At 38.4% G+C, this 21,639-nt stretch overlaps 1 protein-coding gene across 1 annotated transcript in view; it reads right to left on the bottom strand.

Moving 5' to 3' along the window:
- Positions 1-21,639, bottom strand: part of LOC110831042 (uncharacterized) — an 89,548-nt gene that overhangs the window by 10,885 nt on the left and 57,024 nt on the right. The gene's annotated exons all lie outside the window — the stretch shown is intronic.

Consider the following 21,639-nt stretch of genomic DNA (forward strand, 5'->3'; position numbering starts at 1 on the left):
CTATCGAAATGTTCGATTTACATTAGAGCATCATCTTTTACACTACATGTTTCAGTTCCAATGAACCATCTTCAGGTGTATAATACATATAAACTCAAATGTAATATCCTATGTGAAATTCTTCGTCAGATGTCCATCAAATATCAGAAAGTTTTTCAAACACGGCAATACTTCCAAACAGTCGAACCTCCTCCACTCTTCATTTATGACCGATACAAAAACCCCTACAAAACGTTTCACCCATACAAGAACATGTTAAGCGCGACATACATTACGAAACGACCTTGAATGCGATATTAAAATACAATAGTCTGGAAGAGAAAAACTTTCTGATATTTGATGGACATCTGACGAAGAATTGCACATAGGATATTACATTTGAGTTTATATGGATTATACACCTGAAGATGGTTCATTGGAACTGAAACATGTAGTGTAAAAGATGATGCTCTAATGTAAATCGAACATTTCGATAGAGAGCATCATTTTAATATATTTTAAATATTTAAATGTTAATTGTAATATTTTAATATTTAATAATAATATTTTATTGTGATTGGACTGATAAAATTGAACAAGTATATATTCAACACAATATGACGCAACATTATCATCTCAATCTTTAAAATATAAAAGGCCTCTATTCGGCAATTCGATGGACGGATATTGTAGTGAATGTTAGATGACCGTAACCTTAATATTTTACGCATGACTATTTTTTAAGACGGGCTGATATTAGAAAGGGATTGTAATGCGCCATAACATTTGAAGAGGCCGGAATAAATCCAAGCTATATTTATACGTAAACCTATTTTTTCACATCACCATTTGACGCTAAAGCGCTACTAATCAGAAGAACCAAACCTCAACCAATTAAATTACAATGTTAAATGCAACTACAAGCTCTTCTACGTGTTAACTTGAACCCCTGCATCGGAAGTTGAAGTACGAATGGAAAATATCTAGCTTCTTTGCCCAGTGTCACGTGAAACAATGTGATGCTTCATCTCCGCGAAGCGAGGGGAAATATGCGACGTGACATTCTAATTTATCTCCTGTCAGATCCGTATACTTCCTGCACACACGCAGATTTTACAAAATCTCGATAAAACATTCATCCTGAAATTTACAGTTTCCGCCCAGATTGTTCACTACGTACTGGGTGAGAATACAGAAAACAATGCGTCAAATAATTTACAAGCATCTAGCAACAGATTAAATGTTCATCAGGAAGAACTTTAATTAGAACTCGAATTCGTGACCCGTGCGAAATTGCCTTTACTGAGGCACTAACAGAACTATGTTTTCTGCCAGAGGCAATGGCAGGGCTTTGGACATTTTGAAACTATTACCTTATACAAGCTAAACATTTAAAATAATATTTAAATATTTTGTTATCTACTCGTATATGATATTGAGACTTACTCATAATATCATTTTAAATCATTCCCTTTATATTCTTCCTGCTATCTTCCTATAACATATAATTCGTCTTCAGTATCATTCATTCCATTGTCATCTCCTTTGGTTTGCGTCTCCAATTTCAATTAATTTTCGTTTCCTATAGCGACTTATTTTATTTTTTTTCATTTTAAGTCTATTCGCTACACTTGTTTCATTTTTGCTTCCATTTTTTGTAATTATTTCCTTTCCTACAAGCTTATTCATTATCATTCCTTAAAATTTCATACAATTTCATTTTTTCTCACATTTCTCCCTGTATTTTGGCTTCTTTTACAATTTTTCCCCTTTCACCTCTTCTATATGATTAGTTATTCTAAATATAAAAATGCGTATATTCCATTTGTATTCATTCCGCTTAAAAATAAAAAATGGCAGTCTATTTATTATATTGATATTTACACAGGAACATTCACTCATATATTTGTTTCTTAACACATTCAGTTTTGAATAAATCGTGTGATCTTGCGTAGGTAATGAAGACGAAACAATTGCATGCGAAACTAATATTTCCTAAGTCCATAGACTGTCCTGAGTAACTTCTTCCCATGCATCTACAATCTCTATCCTCCTTACACTAGAGTTAATTTCAAACTTCAAGTTTCAAGCCCATACATAAAACCAGGCCAAAAGCTGTTTCCTTTTTAATAAAATGCTTAAACAGAAAATGAGCAATATAAGACTGAATGAAATCTGTGCAAGGTGTAGGAACATGCATACTTCTTCTGGGTTCTTTGCTCAATGAAAACTGGTAGACGTCTACCGACGTTTCAGAGGTCCTTGCTGCTTCCAGGATGATCTTCTTGGTGATGTAGGCAGCAAGCACCTCTGAATTGTCGGAAAACTTCTATCAGACTACACGGGACAACAACCCAGCAGGCAACCACTTTCAGCTTCTGGACAATTCTGATTAATGTATGACTTGAGGTTTTCACAAGCGGTGAGTATAAAGATATCTGTCTTCTGGGTTGTTGTTGATTCATCGTCCTGATGATGGAGGCAGTATGACCTCTAAAACGTTGGTTAAGACTACACAGCACAACAACCCAGAAGACAGAAATCTTCATACTCTGATGACGGAGGCAGTATGACCTCTGAAACGTTGGTAAACATCGACCAGACTACACAGCGCAACAACCCAGAAGACAGAAATCTTCATACTCTGATGACGGTGGCAATATGACCTCTGAAACGTTGGTAAACATCGACCAGACTACACAGCGCAACAACCCAGAAGACAGAAATCTTCATACTCTGATGACGGAGGCAGTATGACCTCTGAAACGTTGGTAAACATCGACCAGACTACACAGCGCAACAACCCAGAAGACAGAAATCTTCATACTTATCGCCCTGATGACGGAGGCAGTATGACCTCAGAAACGTTGTTTAACATCGACCAGACTACACAGCGCAACAACCCAGAAGACAGAAATCTTCATACTCATCGCCCTGATGATGGAGGCAGTATGACCTCTGAAACGTGTGTTAACATCGACCAGACTACACAGCGCAACAACCCAGAAGACGGAAATCTTCATACTCTGATGACGGAGGCAGTATGACCTCTGAAACGTTGGTAAACATCGACCAGACTACACAGCGCAACAACCCAGAAGACAGAAATCTTCATACTCATCGCCCTGATGATGGAGGCAGTATGACCTCTGAAACGTTGGTAAACATCAACCAGTCTACACAACGCAACAACCCAGAAGACAGAAATCTTCAATTCTGATTAAGTGTGAAGGTAGACAAATGTATAGTTTTGAGGAAAGACACATCTGAAGAGGTTAAAGTGGAAACTGAAGAAGCAATCAATCAAAAATAGAAGAGGAAAATACATAGCGGACTGAACCATGCTTCAGAAAGCTAGCACGTTTAGAATGATAACTGAATCGAAGCGAAAACATGTTTTATATTGATTAAAAGAAAGAGATAACACGATCTATTATTGGGGTATTAAACGATAGTGCAACGACAAATGGGATGGTTACGTGATCATGAATGATTAATTAAGAACTGGCTCAGGGAAAGTTCTGTCATATATGAATGTAGCATCGCAGATTTAGCCTTGAAAATCTGAGGAAAACACGAAAAATGTGTCAAAACGGTAGTTAACCGCGACATATACAGCGAAAAAGCGAAGCGAATACAAGTCACGATTAAATCAATGTGTCCCAATGCATATGAGAAAATGTTACGTAACAAATATGCACAAGATTATCTAAGGAACTTGATTAATATTATAAAGTCTACAACATGTTTGATTATAAAGAGTTACCCTATAGTAAGCACTCTGCTTTGCAGATACATGCTGAAATATCGGCCTCCTTCACTGAAATTCACCGTGGGTTTGCTAAGTCGATACAAGCAAATTCTTAGAGCCACGTAATACCTTCCATGTTATTTCGATTAATCATTCACGGACCAGCCTACCAGATGACTGACTCTACATAACCATTATTCTTAAATAAATAAAGAAGTAATTGAGAGTTATGTAAATTTATAGCCAGCTACATTTCCTCCGAGACTTTCAAACGATGGCAAATTTTAAGCCAGTGTGGATTAGGGATTAAAACAGTTCGTTTAAATGTTATCTATAAATGGAAGGTAATACTACCGCTACACACAAGAACAGCGTTATAAACGGCTGTAAGATACCTGTGCTACTAAGGCTTCATACATCTTAAGAATTACTCAGATCAGTTCTACGTTCATACACTTTTATCCTAGTATAAAAAAGCCTGCGTTCATCGATTAGGATTCTAAGTCTACTTCAATGTCAGGATATGGCGGTGAAAAAGATTCTCACTACTGGTAAAAAAGTGTTATCCAGTCCGTACAGACTAATCTATGTCCAAGACGTCCACACAAATTCATTTAAAACTCCTTTCGATAACCGACTGCAATGTTACATTAGTTTCACTGGTCGCTTGAATGAGGTGTTCTGAAATGATCCTTATTCCACTTTACATTTAAATGCACATAGTTTCGGAAGAGTGAACATAAATCCCACTGTCATCATGGTCACGTCCAACCGTGGACAGCGAAGTGATTTACGACTGGATTGTGTGCATTTCCAGCAGAGAATTTGATTCAAGAAACTGCAAAACAAAACGAACAGAAAATACGAAAAACGTGGCACAGGAATTATTCTTCTTCATTGGCTCGATAACAAAATAGGTCGCTAAGCAGCGCCATGATTGAAGTAATCGAACGCCAGCTATGTCTTTGTCAGACATGTTAAGGTCGGCGGAAAGCACTAGGATGATATTGCAGTAAAACTGTAACAAATAAAAAATAAAATATTTGACGAAACAATTTCTTACACTGCTCACTGTCTTCCTTCTATGAAGCCGTCTCCAGAAACCGACGTTTCGGCTCTATCTACTTTCACAAACTTCTGTGTTTTCTCTGTCTTCGTCTATTTATGGCTGCTCACTACCCCCATTTTAGTTTCATTTTCTCCTTACTTGTCGTCTTCAAATGCAGGTATTTCTAAGAATTTCTGTCTATTTTTTATATTTCTCTCGGCTTAGGTGCTTATATAGTTTTCCGGTAGAGTGTTCAATTGCATGACCTAGAGTTACGCAAAGTGGGGTTCTTGAGCCACCAATTCACCGCAATATTCACTTACATTATTCATAAACGCAAGTTAGAGTTCCATTTTCGTTTATTCAGCTTCGTGGTGTTACAAAAACCTCTGTCAAATGGGTGCAGTCCTTCTTGCCCGTAAGTTATCATGATTATTACTTTCATAATTAATCGTCATCAACAGTCTCAGTGACAATCAAATCCGAGATTAACTAAATAAGAACCGAAACTACAGAGCTTTCACGTAATGTTACAAATTAAGTGGACTTTTTATCGTAAATTACTTAGATATGTGTATTATGGTTTCGTGTCTTGTGTATTCAAATAATTATATCAAAACGGCAACTGTCGAGGTAAAAACTCCTCATTTAAGGCAGGGAAAGAAGTTTTAAACATTACCTAGGCAAGCGTCTGGCTTTGAAGGATTTAAACCCTTACCTTCTCTGACTCCAAAAGTGGATGAAACCTAAGAAATGAGAACTGTCTTCTACAGAAACTACCCAATATCACCAGTACCACCACGTTTCACACTCACTCGCTATGTAATCTGCACTCTCTCTGTCAGAACTTGGAAGAAACTCTGGGTTCGTAAACCGTCATAAACGTATTTCTTCACTATTCATATATCACCACTGCTTCCGAACGCAGCTGAACGCTGATTATGCATTTCTTTGCATAAGCAACATCTAGAGGGCAGTGAATGACAGGGGGAGGGGGGAATTAGACTGAGGGGTGGAGAGAGCTCGTGAAAAACAGCAAGCAGCCCGGAGTGTGTATGGGGCAAGGCTGTCCACACAGCCACGCGTCAAATGCTCCTTGCTTAGATTATTTAATGACGCTGTTTAAACCGCAAGTGTTACATGATGTTTCACGAACCGCGAGTTTGAAAGGATTTGGAATGAGGAGAGTGTCTCAGCTGCAGAGTATTTAATGATTCATTCTCGACATTGTCTCCCGAACATCACGGCTGAGTGGTTAGCACTGTAGCCATCATATTCAGGAAGGTCTCCGGTTCAAATATCGGTCTGAAGATCGACTTTCTTGAGTTTCCTTAGTCTTTCCAGGCAAATTATGGGATGGATGGTACCTGTAATTAAGCCAAGACCGTCTCCTTCTACTCCTTTCCAATTCACTAATTATCATTAATGTTCCTTCGAACGAACTATCTGCACCCATCAGAACTTCAATGGTTTTACTGCCATAGCAATACTGGGATACCTGTACAAATTGCGAAGTTGCTCGTTAATTTGAACGATGCAAAACAATTTTTAATTTGACTGGTTTATAGGAGATTGTGAAATTCGGCGTGGTCCTTACATACTACGTCATACTGGTACATTTTAACTTTTTGTTATGAAAACAGTAATAGAACATCTATGCTAATTTATGATAAACAGCAGAAGGACCATGCAACTCGTCGCCTCGATTTGAAATTTTATATGTTAATAGATCGATAACAAATCACACATTACGTTACTAAGCTTATTTGAAAAACTAAGTAGGTTTTAACTTGTATGATCTGAAGCTTTCACGATGACGAAGTATAATTAATTATTCTCGGGCTACCAGCCGTGTAAGGTGGCTTTGTGAAGAAAACACCGTTTGACGAAATATCTTTAGTACCCTGAGGACGAGGATGAATATGTAGGATTTCAGGTTTTCACGGTGATGAATTTCTGGGTTGTATGTCCATGTAGTCTGATAGAAATTTACCAACGTTTCGGAGGTCCCTGCTGCCTCCATCATCGTCCTGATGATAAGTTCTTTAAACGCTGTTACAAAATTCCCAGTTCTTTGATAAAATGTCAGAAGCACGTCGCAAAGAAACATCTGCAAATTTTATGAACTAATTTAAATTTATCAAAGGGAAAGAATCAACGGAATGGTAATATTTCTTTTCGTTATAAGTTCGTGTTTGATTTCTCCAGTAATTAAATGTTTCATGTAGGAAGGAAAGGCCCTTTCCATAAGTAACTCCTCTGCTCCTATTTTACGTTGATAGAAATTAGAACTTCTTCTTGTAGGTAATGAAGGTTTTTCAAAAAATGTTAATTATCCGTGTTTATAATCTTACAGTGAACCCACAAATTTCATACTCAAAACAGATCAGAGCAAAATTGTTATTCGCCACCCCATTTTATTGAAGAATTGGGAAAATTAATATTTAAATTAACAGATCTTCTATATAATATTTGTAAATTCATCTTCTGCCAACACAATGCGTCAGGATTCAGTTTTTAAGTGCGTTTGTTGAGTCGACTTAAATCCATTGTCATCAGCAACCATACACCGTAGTTAGAAACCGCTCAAGAAGTCGCGAGGAAAAACTTGTACGAACAAAGATCTTTACTGAAAGCAACAGAAACATGTTATGCCCAACTCTTGACGCAGATGGTAACTTTAGATACAATAATAAATCAGTCCAGCAAGGACCAGGGTCTCCTGAGTACTGCAATTACGTCTAGCTGCTTCGCTGGTCAGACGCCAGAAAGCTGCCTGTTTGACCTTCGTCGTCCAGGAATAGACGCTCCGTCGGGCCAAGACAATCGAGTTTCAACTGAGTTAACGAGGTTTCAGTTTCCGTAAGTGAAGGAAAAATTACATCTTCTTCTTCTTCTTCTTCTTCTTTCCGTTCCCCTCAACTTTCAACCTTCTCTCCAACTACCACCCCTCTACCTCTGCTTCACTTTAGCTTTTTCAATATTAGAGGCTAGTCTGTTTCACTTACTATAGAGCAACAACACACCAAGACGCAGTGATGATGTAGGACCTCGAATAACACAGTAGTTCAGACTGCATTCACGTACGATTCCAAACGCGTGAAAAAGTACCCTATGAAACACGATAATTATCACATAGAGTAGCAGTCACAAAAACCTTAATGTCAAATTTTCGACCCTAATGTCGTTTCAGATACCTTGTGTCTATATGACGAGACCCAAATAAGTATAAATTTAGTGATAAATTTTATGCAAAATGTTTACTTTAAATTATCGAAAAATTGTAAGATTTGGGGTTTTTATGGCGGTGAGTTGTAGCGCCGTATAATCTGGTAGAAGTTTGTCAACGTAAGATTTCGATCTATCATGACAAATCCTGTACATAAAACAATCACTGGACCCATTTTCTGCAATTTAAATTTCCACGTATTTTGCTAATTTTGAGATGCAATGCGATGTACAAGGCTACATAAGCCTATGGCTTTATGTACAAAGCACATTAGGGACAAGCATTATTTCTGCTCGTATATATACTGAAGTTAATCGACCAGAAATGCATACGCAGCCAGTAGGTGAATATTTGCAGGGGTCTGTGCACAATTTCATACTCTCCGTTGAATTCAACGGGCTGTTTACTACTAGTCTTCGGACTCTGTTCTCAACGCTGAGTCTACTGCGTTATTATCATCTTTTCACTAACCCGTATTGAATAAACCAACATGAAAGCTTATGAGGTAAAAGCTTACAAACAGCATAAATTTAAAAATGACCTCGTGAAATATACCTAATTGTTGGAGTAAAAGTAAAGTAAAGTTTGTCCCACTATACGCCATGTAGGCGTTTGGGGTGAGTGGAGGTATAGCTCCTCTCTTCCTTGACCTCGGCACTAGATGGGGGTGAGTGGTCAGCATCACGCCCCGGCCGGCTTTACCCCCGGGAAAGGACCCCGGTACCCATTGTAGAGAAGGCTGGGTGGGCCCCAGAGCCGGTCTGGACGCAGAGGCTAGAGGAAAAATCCTCTGCCCCCGTCGGGGAACGAACCCCGGTCGTCCAGCCCGTAGCTAGTCACTATACTGACTGAGCTATCCCGGCTCATAATTGTTGGAGTACGAAACAAAATATTAAGAAAACTATTATATTCTTTACCGTGTGAGGTTTTAATGAGTCCAGATAGCACGAATTAATTCAAAAATGTAACAAGTAAATCGCTAGTGGTCGGCCTTCAGACCAGTCTTCTGAAAACACCATCTCACGTCCGGAAATAATATTTCAGAGACCTCTGTATTGAAAATATTCGAATGTAACATTACTGCAGACACGCCGAGATTCAATTGGTATTTTGACGGTACAAACAAATTTCACTTCCAAAAATATTTGATGAAAGAATAAAAATTCTCATCGTCTTTTATTTGATAATTCTAATAACATTTAGCGATTAAAACAAATTACTGTGTTTCTCATTATCCTTTCCAATGTTAACTACGAGAGTGCAGGCTTTAGCAGAAGGAAACGTCTATAAATAATGGTTAACAAGGGTTAATGAGTATCTGGGTGTCTTAATCGTCTTCCACAGTGCTGAAAGTTTGAAATAAACTATTGCAGTTGTATGCAAGTGATATGTGTGTTAACGACGCGCGTTTTCCCAGAGGTTGTTAAGAGAATCTGAATGTTGTTATTATTGTTACAGTTATTGACGTAACGTTACAAGCATTGTATATGCAACCCAGCACACCTCTTCCGGGCTCAACAGGCAGGAGATTCTAATGCAGAAGCTCATATGCAGTCTTTGCCTCCATATGAAATGAATCGATTATTTTGCGGAATGACGGGAAAGTTTACAGATTGACTCAGAACAGCGTAACAACTACTACGGTACCTTTTCGAGTAGCAGTTGTTACCAAAATGGGAACATCCGAGTCAGAATATATTTATTCTCAAGAAAGACAATAATAAACCCCAATGGTGGATTCATATTTCACGGTAATATTATTGTACTACTGTCTTCTTTAATTTACGTTTTACAAATCTACTTTACGTAATACTAAAACGTTTCACTTTAAAAACAATAAACTGTCGAATTAAAACGCTCTTAAACGTCAAAGGCGATCTATTTTCTGAAAATATGATAACAACATGTTAAAGAAAAGGATTTAAGAATTATCATATGTATATCTACCATTCATCTAGCCCCCCCCCCCCCATTTGAACCAATCCTTTAACATTCGGAACACCAAACATTTCCCAGTAATTTATTCTGTAACTGTATGGGATTTGCAGTTCATCTCAAACGTTAGAAACCACCATGACGTCGATGTGACGTCACAAGCCAGACGTTAACAGACGAATACGTCTGACAAAATGAGAACTTTGGGTGAGACTGTACCGACATTATATTTCAAACAATTTATCTGCAAGTGTGTGCCACCTGGGATACGGAACGTGTATAAGGAAGGAGAACAGAAATATAAGTGTGTTCTTGTGCACTGTATTCCCAGAAGAAGGCAATTAAATTGACCACACACACAAAATAATATTAGGAGGAAAAATGAAGGATGGAATGCGCACAAAACCTTGAAGGAAAGAGACCAATCAGAAGATCTAAGCATTAAAATTTATCTTAGCGAAATAGGATGAAAGTGTGTGGAACAGATACGTCAGGCTCGAGATAAGAACCAGTAAGCACGGTAATGGACCTTTGATGATTATCTTCAATAGCTGAGCAACTATCAGCATCTTAAAAAGGACTCTGTTAGTACATGCTTCTTCAGTCAAAAGGGTAATCAGATATCTTACAGCCAATGTGTTTTGTATTTTCATGATTATGACTCCTGTCATAAAATATGCGACTACACGCATTCCTTAGTTTTCACCGCGGATCCTGACAACTTCATGAAGATTCATCTTAATACATGAGAATAACTACTGATTGTGCATTATGGTGTCTGCTGTGAGAAGAGATTATCAACAGTACATTTGTACTTACATAAGCGAATATACAGAACACAAAATTGCAACGCGTTTGCAAAATGTACATATTCACTGGATCACCCTTTCCGAAACAGAGAGATGTAACCCCCAGGCCCATATATTTTTTGTAGTAGAAGATTAAGAGCCCAAATTACGCCACATTAAATTGCAGACATACGATCTACAAGAAAAACCACTTCAAGATATAATTTTGGTTTAGTAGTATGTACTAACTTTTTGAAAATGCTAAACCACACGTTTAGAAAATTGATATGTTTAGAGGGACGGCGCGAACATTGTTACTTACATTATGGCCTCAAACTTAACGAATTTGAGAATCAGTGCACTGGACTACACATTTCTACGCTTGTCAGAATCTCCTAACAGCATATTCATTTGTTACCATACTTTTGCGAGGGACTATCCTGTACCGGGGTCGAGAGGCATGCAGAGGCTTGACAGGTTGATGTGTAACCAGGGGCAACGCAAGCAGAGAGAAGTGAGAGAGAGTCTAAAACGCTACCCACGTGGAGGGCCCATTTCATTCCATCAATGGCGAATCCAACACCAGTGTCTCTGTTAATGGAACGGGCTTTAAAACCACACCATCAGTCTGTTGATGTTATAAGTGAGAATAGGTTACCATTATTTATAGAAAGGTTACATTCACAACACGGTGATTCGCCTTTGTTTCCCTTCATGATATTCAATTTACGTGTAAGTTTGTAGCCTGACTAGCTTGAAGCGTTCTAGATAAGCTGGAGGAAACTGTAGAAGGGACACTTGAAGGAGACCACTAGAAAATAAACACATCTGGTTTATATAAATACGAATAAGTGGGATTTTAGGTTCTCACGGCGGTTAGTAAGATAGGAGTCCGTAAGTTTCAGACTGCTCATGCGCAATGTAGGTAACACGAAGTTCCATAATCCATCCACTCTTTTCATATGAACGCATGTAACACCGAAACCCTAAACAAATACCCGATTTCATCAAATATGAGTATTAAATTGTTGATAACCTGAGGATCTTTCACAAATTAATCAAATTAATTAAGGCACCTGTTAATAATGAATGATTCCTACATATTTTGACAAAATGAGTGGTTAATATGAAGCAATGGCTCACGTTAGCATACATAATTTCAGGGCATGTATTATAGCTGCTAATGTCGCTCCCACCTCACAATTTCGCGTTTACACCACATTATTACTGATTGGCTGTATGAAATCAAAATGTATGTTGTCGGAATTTTTCCAGTGATGTAACGTTCTTAACACACTTACGAAAATCGGCGAACTTGTTAAAAATGATGAAGTGTTATACACACAGACAGCTTGGTAGAATCATACGTTAGTTATTTAATATTCACAATAAGCTTTTTCTCACACCACAAAAATTATGACGAAAACTGACGAGCTCTGGAATATATATCACTAATTAAATAAATAAGCACATATTCTTGAGGAACACAAAAGTAAATCAATAATAACTGCATTTGAAATCATCATCTAGAGGGAAATTTACAGTATAAAATTAAGGAAAAAATATTTACGACTGTTTTTTGTTTGTTTGTCATCAGTCTTTCGACTGGTTTGATGTGGTCCTCCATTTTCGCCTATCTTGCGCCAATCTCTTCATTTCCACATATTATTTTCCAGCCCACATCCTCAAAAATTTGCGTCATATATTCCAATCTTTGTCTCCCCCTACAATTCTTCCGTTCAACTCTTCCTTCCATTGCCAAATTAACCAATCCTAGGTGCATCAGAATGTGTCCCACCATCCTATTTCTTCTTCTCGTAAGACTTCTTCCTTCGCCTATCTTGTCTAAGACCAGCTCATTTCGTGAAGACTGAAAACTGGCGGTTACATTTAGAATAACTTATTAAAAAAATATATTCCATTTTGGGAGAGGGTATGTATTATTACTCAAAAATTTATTCCCCTGTGCAACGTCTCCAGCTACCACATCAATCTTTTGACGTTGTTGACATTCACTACTAACCACACAGATAGAACGAGGATACTAAAAACTGTAGTTTAAAATAAGACATGAGAAAAATTGCGAAGTCAGAATTTATACCACTGGGGGTGAGGCTTACAAGAGAGATGTGTGGTTTTATTTACAACCCTGGTCCTCCAGGGTATAGATGGAGTTAGGTGAGGGATAAAGTACCTAGTGGGGCAGCACACTTTGCTAAATGCTGAATTGATATCAGGTATTAAGAGTGGTCCATGTAACAACGAACGATGTTCTTGCACAGACATTATTCATCTAAACTGTTAGGGCTATTCCGTAATTACACATGTACAAATAATTTATAGTAAGAACATTACATTATTTTTAAAACCAGCTGAGAGAGCTGCAGATGCAAACTACTTCCACGCCATTTGCAATTACGTGAGAGTTATGTGGTTCGCGACTACAGGAGAATGTTAACGAATTAAAGTAGGCTTTATAAAAATAAAAAAGATTGGACAAACTTTCTCATATGAGTAGCACGCGGTGCGATACATAACGAAGCTATGAACATGCTGTTAAATTGTGGGAAATCTGAACGAAGGCCAATTAATTACTACTGAAACTCAAGAAATGTCTAAACCTAAATAAAAATGTTCATAATGATTTATAAACGAATCACAATTGTTTCATACTTCAGGTAACACTTTACATGTTTATTAATTTTCAGATAAACGTTTGCGTATTTAATGACGCTTTACATACTGCGCAAGTTAATCAATGTTTGAAACGAGAATAACGGGGAATAATGAATTGTGTGTGGAAAGAATTGGTCATGGCCAATTATAAAGTACTACCCTAATATCTGCTCGTCAGGACTGAACAAAATACAATCTCAGCCAGGTTAAGTAACGTCTGCACGAGAAATAAATCTAGATCTACTAAATATGAAGCTTGAGGGGCACCAATTCAACTACACCTTATTAACAGAACACCGATGACTTCTTTCATCTTAGGATAATAGATGGAGGGACAGGATAAATAAGCCGGTGATTTTCCATCGTTGGTGAAATCCTCAAATTACCATTAAATATACGGTTAATGGCCTTTCTTTTTAAATGACAGAAAATTGCAAAATTAGCAGGTTATACTTATAACCATTAATCATTAAATATATTATAAATGGCAAGGTTACAGGAATACGGCAGAATATTTAAATGAAGGGAAAGAAACTTATTTGAGTCCCATCCCTTCCTTTCTCATTCGTCTCAGACCCTAACCAAGGCTCAGTATTTAAAACTGGATTGTGCTCCAGAGGGATATTGGCTCTTCGGGGGTGGCTTTTAAATAAACAAGAAGGGTGACTATAAAATATAGAATATAAATTATAAGATAGCTGGGCTGTAGCGCCGCGTAGTCTGGAAGAAGTTTATCAACGCTTCAGAAGCCCATGCTGTCTTCATCAATAGGTCTCATCGTCCTGTTGAGAGAGGCATCAAGCACCTCTGAAACGTCGGTAAATTTTCACGAGACTACACAGCGCAACATACCATAAAACAGGTCATTTTCAAGCTTAAAAATGTTGTCGACATGCGACATATACATATATGGCTAGTGGGATGACAAGGTTGCAGTGGGTGATGGGGTAATATATGGGCGACGGTAAATCTTGGTGGCGAGACCCCGGTTCAGTGGCTCTGGATTCAGATCCCTTGAGGCCCAGCAACTTCACACACATACGCTGACGGTATTGATCATGCCAGCAGACACTTGGTCCACGGAACGGACAGAAGAGAACAAGATGAAGAATTTTATGGGAATGTAGAAGAGGTAGAAGATGGGATAATATAAAGTTTAAGAAGATGAAAGAGGGCTTTCTTAGAACTCGTGTATGGCTGCTATACAGCTGCTGACGTTGCAAGGAAAGTTGGAGGGTGAAGCACATTGTACAGGAGGAGAGGACAAATGAAAGAAACAAAGAATACTACTAGAATATAAACCTAAAATTAGGTGAGGCATGAATATAGACAAAATTGAAATAAATAAAAGAGTAAATAACAGAGCAGGTAAATATAATAAATAATACGTACCATAAATTTTAAAACAAAAATAGATCTTGCATCAAATCTTACATAATAATTAAAAATAACAGCGGTATGGACTATTAATATGTGCCCTAATGAAGTTTCAATGGTGTAGATATCACAGTGATTTATTATCAATGAAATGAATGACATTCAATTAATATCTAACCGCATTCATGAACCCTAAATTGATATGATTAATTAAATGTTAAGCTCTCCTTGGCGCGTAAGTAAGTGACACGCATTGCAGACGGATAGGGGTGGAGGCATTCTTAACCTCGGCACTAGATGGGGGTGAGTGGTTATCTTCAAGTCCCTGCCGCTTTAACCCCCGAAGAATGAACTGGGGTGCGCAGTGGAGAGAAGATTTGATGGGCCCCAAAGCCGGTGCGGACGTTGCCGTAAAGAGAACAATCCTCCCAGCAGGGAATCAAACCCTGATAGTGCAGCCAGCAGCGTAGTCACTATACTGACTGAACTTCAGATGCCGCGCGAAAGGAAACAAAAGAGAAACACCAAAAGTTAAGAAGTAGAGAAAACGACGAGGAAATTACAAAGAAACACCCAAGAAGTAATAGAATTTCGTACATGAAACATAAAAACCAAAGACGGAAAAAATAAACGGAAGACAAGGATAATTTAGTAGGGAATGAGAAGAGTAAAAGGGCGAAAACAATTAAAGAGGAGATGGAAGGATATAAACATGACAAAGAGAAAATATTAAAAGTAAATATAAAGTATGACGATGGCAAAAAAAGGACGTAAGAGTAGCCCTTGGGATTACAGAGGGAAAGAGACCACGGCATGAGATAACTCTCTCGGAGACTCTTACAGCCTATTTAAACTGCCCACAAACGTCCGAGCGCCTTTCAGATAACGATAAAGTCCTTTGGAGAGACAAGAGCGTGGCAGGGAACGTTTACAGCGCGATTTAGTATTGCATTGTGCCTTTTAGAAACGACGCTGCTTTAGATGATGAACCCTGGAGACCCATAAAGAGATGTTCTCTTTATTATACTATGTACGAACACACACAAAAGCACTTTCCCTATAAAGAATGTACAAAACCTGTTCCTTACACAGTCACAGGTTGATATATATTTATGTCTTAACGCCTCTTCGCGGCGTCTCACTAAGCACGCGGCCAGTCTTCTCGCAGGCATGAAATATCTTAGTTCCCGAGAATAAGGCACCCATCTCAAGATACCCACGGCCATAAACTTTCCTCCCTTCCTGTTTCATTTTGCGAATACGTTCCATAACCTTTAAAGGTACACTGAACTCCAAAAGTGATGTAAAGGTTGGATGCAAATTGTCTTATCTTCATCTTTTAATCACCAATATCCTATATATCGACACGTAAATTTCTATCATCGATTGCATACGTCGAAGTTGAGAGTCTGGTTTAAGAATGATCACATCTACACCTCGAGAAAATAACGATTATGACCTCCGTCAAAATGGTACCCAAATTTGGTCTAAAATCAAACCTTCTCCAACTATCCGAATAGCTACAAACGAGAAGCCAACTCGTAAAAAACAAGCCAGACTGTCTACAGATCAGTAAAAGTCTTCGTTCCCTTCAGATTCTACGGATCTAATTTAAAGATATGCAGGGGCACAAAACACCAAGCGATATAAAATAATTCATTATACTGCAACTCGATATTTTGTATCATAATTATCGATACAAAATTATTTCTTGAGAACCTTCGATTCCATGTTAATATAATTCGGAGGACACAATTTTTAATGCATATCAAATCTAAAACTTCTTGACGATGGTGAAGAATCAATTGAATAAAAATTTCCTTGGATATTAACCATCGTCTAGTAAATATGAAAAGTAAAAACGACGTTTCGGAGATGGGACTCTATCTCCGTCTTGAGGGATTAGCTCTATCTCCGGAGATAGGGATTAGCTCTATCTAGTGGGCCCAACTGTATAGGAACCTGAAGACGGAGATAGAGTCCCATCTCAGAAACGTCGTTTTTACGTTTTATATTTACTAGACGATGGATAATATCCAAGGAAATTTTTATTCAATTAATTTTTAATGCGTTCGTTACGGAGTAATGAGCTGAATTTGAATTCACATTCCCTTACACAGCATCTCAGTGATAAACCTATTTTTTAACAGCACGAAACCAATTTAAACGTAGTGAGAAAGTTCTTTATTTCTCACACAAAACACGTGGAAATGCTCTGTCACCAATGTTGTAACTCAATTTGGCGATGTCTGAGGGGCAGAGGTTGCTGAATGTCAGAAAAGCAACTCCTCCTTTGCTTTTAGTTTCTTTTGAAGCGCGGTACCAAACTCATGTATGTATTCATGACGAATCTAACATTGGATTACCATAGTAAGTATGAGGTTTGTCGTGTTACTGTCTCTCTTCATCTCAGTTACCTTTTTTGCGTTACTTCTCCTCATGAATTATAAAACTTTGTGTTTCGATCTCTTCAAACGCTTCTCGTTTCCACTCTCGATATTTTTGCCTTCTCGTCGTGTACGTTTCCGTGTCCTCCCCTCATACACAGTGTGGCCTTATACATTCAGCAATCCAGAAGCCATTAGCGTTATTGCTAACTTTCTTACAGGCTTGAGTGTTTCTTCAGTTTGAATTTCCTTACTCGGACAAATCTGTGACCAGTCGTGATATTACATCTCAACTTCTGTAAATTACGAGCCCGTGCAAGTTGGTTTAGTGGTAGGCTACAAGGAGTTTCCCTCCGGGGGCTTCCCCGGTTTCTCCGTGGCATCCCATTCACACACAGAAGAAGGCAATGGCAAACCACTTCTGGATCATCTGCCAAGAACGTATATGAACAGGTCCCAGTCCGAGAAAAGGATGGAAGGATCCTGTTCATATGGATCTGTCGTCAGACAGAACACTAAATAAAAATATACATACTTTTTGTCGAAGGTTCATGTTCAAATCTTAAGAGAATCATATATCATAATATGGTGCGTAATTTTCCTCAGTTATTACAGTACAGTTTCCAAGGCGCCAGAAATTGTTGATTCTATGGGGTACATTGGTGTGTCACGGTAGCGCCCTGTATTTTCATTCATGAAGCACCAGGTTTGAATCTCTGCTACATTATCGACTATCCTAACGTGCTTGGTGGATTTCCTCAGTCACTCCTGAAGAGTACCTTTCCACAAACCATACCCGTCTCCCTTATAATCCTTACCACTGAGTAGATAAATTCATCCGATGATATAACGCCACAAAACAATCCAATAACGAAATAGCATGTCTGGAGATCTGTTGAAAATGACGCAGACATCGCCGAAAAGGAAAATGTCATAGAAGGATGTTCAACTTCATGTCGCTTTCTCTGCTGCACCATTTTGTGACACAAAACAATGACGTATTACATCTGTGTGGACCACGCACAAAAAAAATGGGAATGAAAAGTCGCTAATTACGAATCCAAATGTCATGACGAACAAACAAGAAGAATTGGGAAAGCGAGATGTCTATTTGCTTGCGAAATAAAACACCTGTGCCCATTTTTTGACATTTCAGAGAAGACAAAGCTGGCAAGGTGCTACTTCACTTCAAATACATGATTCCTGCATTAGTTAGTACGTCGATGAGTCAATTTAAACTCCGAAGAAGCAGAGAATTTCTGTTTTATCGGTGGATACAAAACTGTGGGAGAAACAGGAAACAAGGAAGAGTGGAATAAAATACGGAAGTCTCTGCAATGGCAGTAAATAATAATGAACGAAACAAAATGAATATCCGAAAGATACGACTCATGAAGTATTGACAGAGGTATGAATTACAAGTGAAACAGATTACAACAATTATTAACAATGAAAAGATGCAGAAGGAAACGAAAGACTAAACTAACCGAAGAAACAAAAATAGATAAAAGTAAGGAAGGAAACAAGAAAAATCAGAAATAACGAGCCAAATGTTCAGGTGATTAATAGAATATCGAATATTGGTATAGACAGTAAGCAATTTTAAAGGTCGGCCAATTTATATCAGGTGGTTACCGTCCCTGCTTCGTAATTGGGGATTCTTAGGTTAGAATATCGGTCCAGATGCCCGATAACCTGACAGATTTTTCGTTGCTATTCTCAGTCACTCCTTCTGGTACTTTAAAATAGGCCACTACTGCTGTTCTCTGCCTCCAGATTCATCATTCGTAATCACGCCACTATTATATAAAGCTAAATCAGCATCGTGTTATAAACAACGAATGGAATTAGCTTCTAACCATATGAGGAAAAAGCAAATATAAAGTTGACCAGAGAGAAGCAAATTTCATTACAGACTTCACAAATAAGAATACAAACCGACCACAGACTCTTTTGGCTTCGTATTGCCTCACTTTGTATGTGTGAAGCGCTCAAATGGAGCAAACATTTGTCTGTTGCAAAAGTTTCTAATCTGGACCTAGCATGATCCGGTCTCAGTGGGATAATACTGCCCACGACTTGCCTTCCGGGATGTGTGTAAACTGTATCTTTCTCCTCTTCCCACCAGCTCCCTCTTGGTACAATTCGTTCCGAACACAATTTCGCAGTCTTGGCGATTTCTGTCATAAATCTCGTTGCAAGCATTTTATTTATTCTGTGGCCTGTAAATAGCACAGGCGATTAATGAATTAGAAAAGATGCTAAAGAAAAGCGGTCGTAGCCTATTTTAGAATATTGTTCCGTAATTTTCCAGACCGGGCTGAGGAAACCCGCGAAATCCTTAGTCAGTACAACCGGTCTTCAGATTTCAACATGGGGCCTCCGAAGCACGAAGTAATAGTCGGTCGCAAATTTCGGAAGTAAATCGCTGAATTATTTAGCAATAAATAAAACATATCTGAGCAAAGCTTCGTGACTTTGAAGATCACGATCATTCTTAAAACGCTGACAAACCGCTTTAACGTAAACCAAATTTAATTGACGTGTTCACGAAATACCGCATTAGACCTTACCTCCAGTCAATTAAAATTACTCTAAATGTCCAATCACTATTCCTTTAATCTGTATTTTAGTACTATCCTTCCATCTATACCTAGGTCTTGCAACACTCCGTAAGACAGTTGCGTAGGTATTTTTCTGACGTTACCATGCGTGCTACAATTCCTGTCCATCTTATCCTGCTAGAATTAATTACCGCTTTAATACCAGGATAAGAGAACGAGTTATAAAGCTCAATACATCTTACAACGCTATACGTGTTGAAATTAAACACCACCTCTTCTTCTGATCTTCATGCATAAAGTATAAATTAATCAGTGTACCAGCTTCAAAATCTCCTTCTCAGCGAAATCGAATGCCGGTTTTACAGTCAGTAGTGAGTTACTTTATCTACTGACGTACCCCGGCAAACAGGCAACCGAATTTAGTGTTACATAATGTAATAAAAGGCAAACAAGAGCAACCAGGGCCTGAGCTTTCGGTGTTCATGGATAAATTACAGATGCTATGAAGAAAGTTACACCTCCCTCACGTTGCTTAGCGCTCTAAAATTATTCATGAAATAACAAGCACATTATTTAGGTCTGCACTAATTCATAACCTCTCACAGACGCCCATCGCTAAAATAAAATACGTGCAAAAAGCTATTCATACAGCGCAGAATTGGTAAGACTGTTTTTCTTCCTTGTAAGCAAGTATACGACATTGTTTTCCTTGGAGATGTAGAATGCCATTTAACATATACGAGTTCTTGTCATTTTACATTTTATGGTTAAATAATTATAAAACAAGTTATGCTTGTAGAACCTGAGCCAGCCATATCAGTATTTATAAATTCTACGTATTTTAGGAAATACATAAATGAACAATCACACAATCACGTATCTTAAATTATTTATATCATGACAATAGGTGCCACGGTGGTCTAGCGGTTAGAAGGCTGGCCTTGTAATCCTGGGGTCTCGGGTTCGATTCCCGGCGGTGCCCGAATTTATAACTTGTGTTGGGCAAGGCCGTGGTCTAGGCAACACGGAGTTTTCCTCCGTGGCATCCCAACAATTACTCCATTCACACACAGAAGAAGGCAATGGCAAACCACTTCTGGATCATCTGCCAAGAACGTATATGAACAGGTCCCAGTCCGAGAAAAGGATGGAAGGATCCTGTTCATATGGACCTATCGTCAGACAGAACACTAAATAAAATAAATAAATAAATTATTCAGAAATAGCCACGGTGGTCTAGCGGTTAGAACGCTGGCTTTGTAATCCTGGGGTCTCGGGTTCGATTCCCGGCGGTGCCAGAATTTATAACTTGTGTTGGGCAAGGCCGTGGTCTAGGCAACACGGAGTTTTCCTCCGGGGGCTTCCCCGATTTCTCCGTGGCATTCCAACAATTACTCCGTTCACACACAGAAGAAGGCAATGGCAAATCACTTCTGGATCATCTGCCAAGAACGTATATGAACAGGTCCCAGTCCGAGAAAAGGATGGAAGGATCCTGTTCATATGGACCTGTCGGCAGACAGAACACTACAAATAAAAAAAATCATGACAATCTGACGCTAAAAGGAGAAACATAATAACGAAATTATAAACGTAGAATGAAGCATTTGTGAAAATTCAGGCTCTAAAACTTTTGTTTAGATTTTGTATTTCACTGATATGTTTCTAGACACATTTACTAACACAGGTAGCATTCAACTTGTAACTCCTACACTCCAATTCTCAGAAAACATAAATGAAGAAAACTTTTACAGTCCTCAGATTTTGAACAGATGCAGACATTACACGATCGGAATTTTTGTCACGTGCTGAACTTCTGGCATGATTTCAGGCCCCAGCTGTTATTCAGTCAAATGTTTACACAACTGCAATACAATACTAGCCTTACTTCTTTCTCTGTTTCGC

Source organism: Zootermopsis nevadensis, unplaced genomic scaffold (assembly GCF_977971745.1).
Source record: "Zootermopsis nevadensis isolate Lab colony 2312 unplaced genomic scaffold, Znev_1.0 Znev_ptg000030l, whole genome shotgun sequence".
Classification (NCBI taxonomy): domain Eukaryota; kingdom Metazoa; phylum Arthropoda; class Insecta; order Blattodea; family Termopsidae; genus Zootermopsis; species Zootermopsis nevadensis.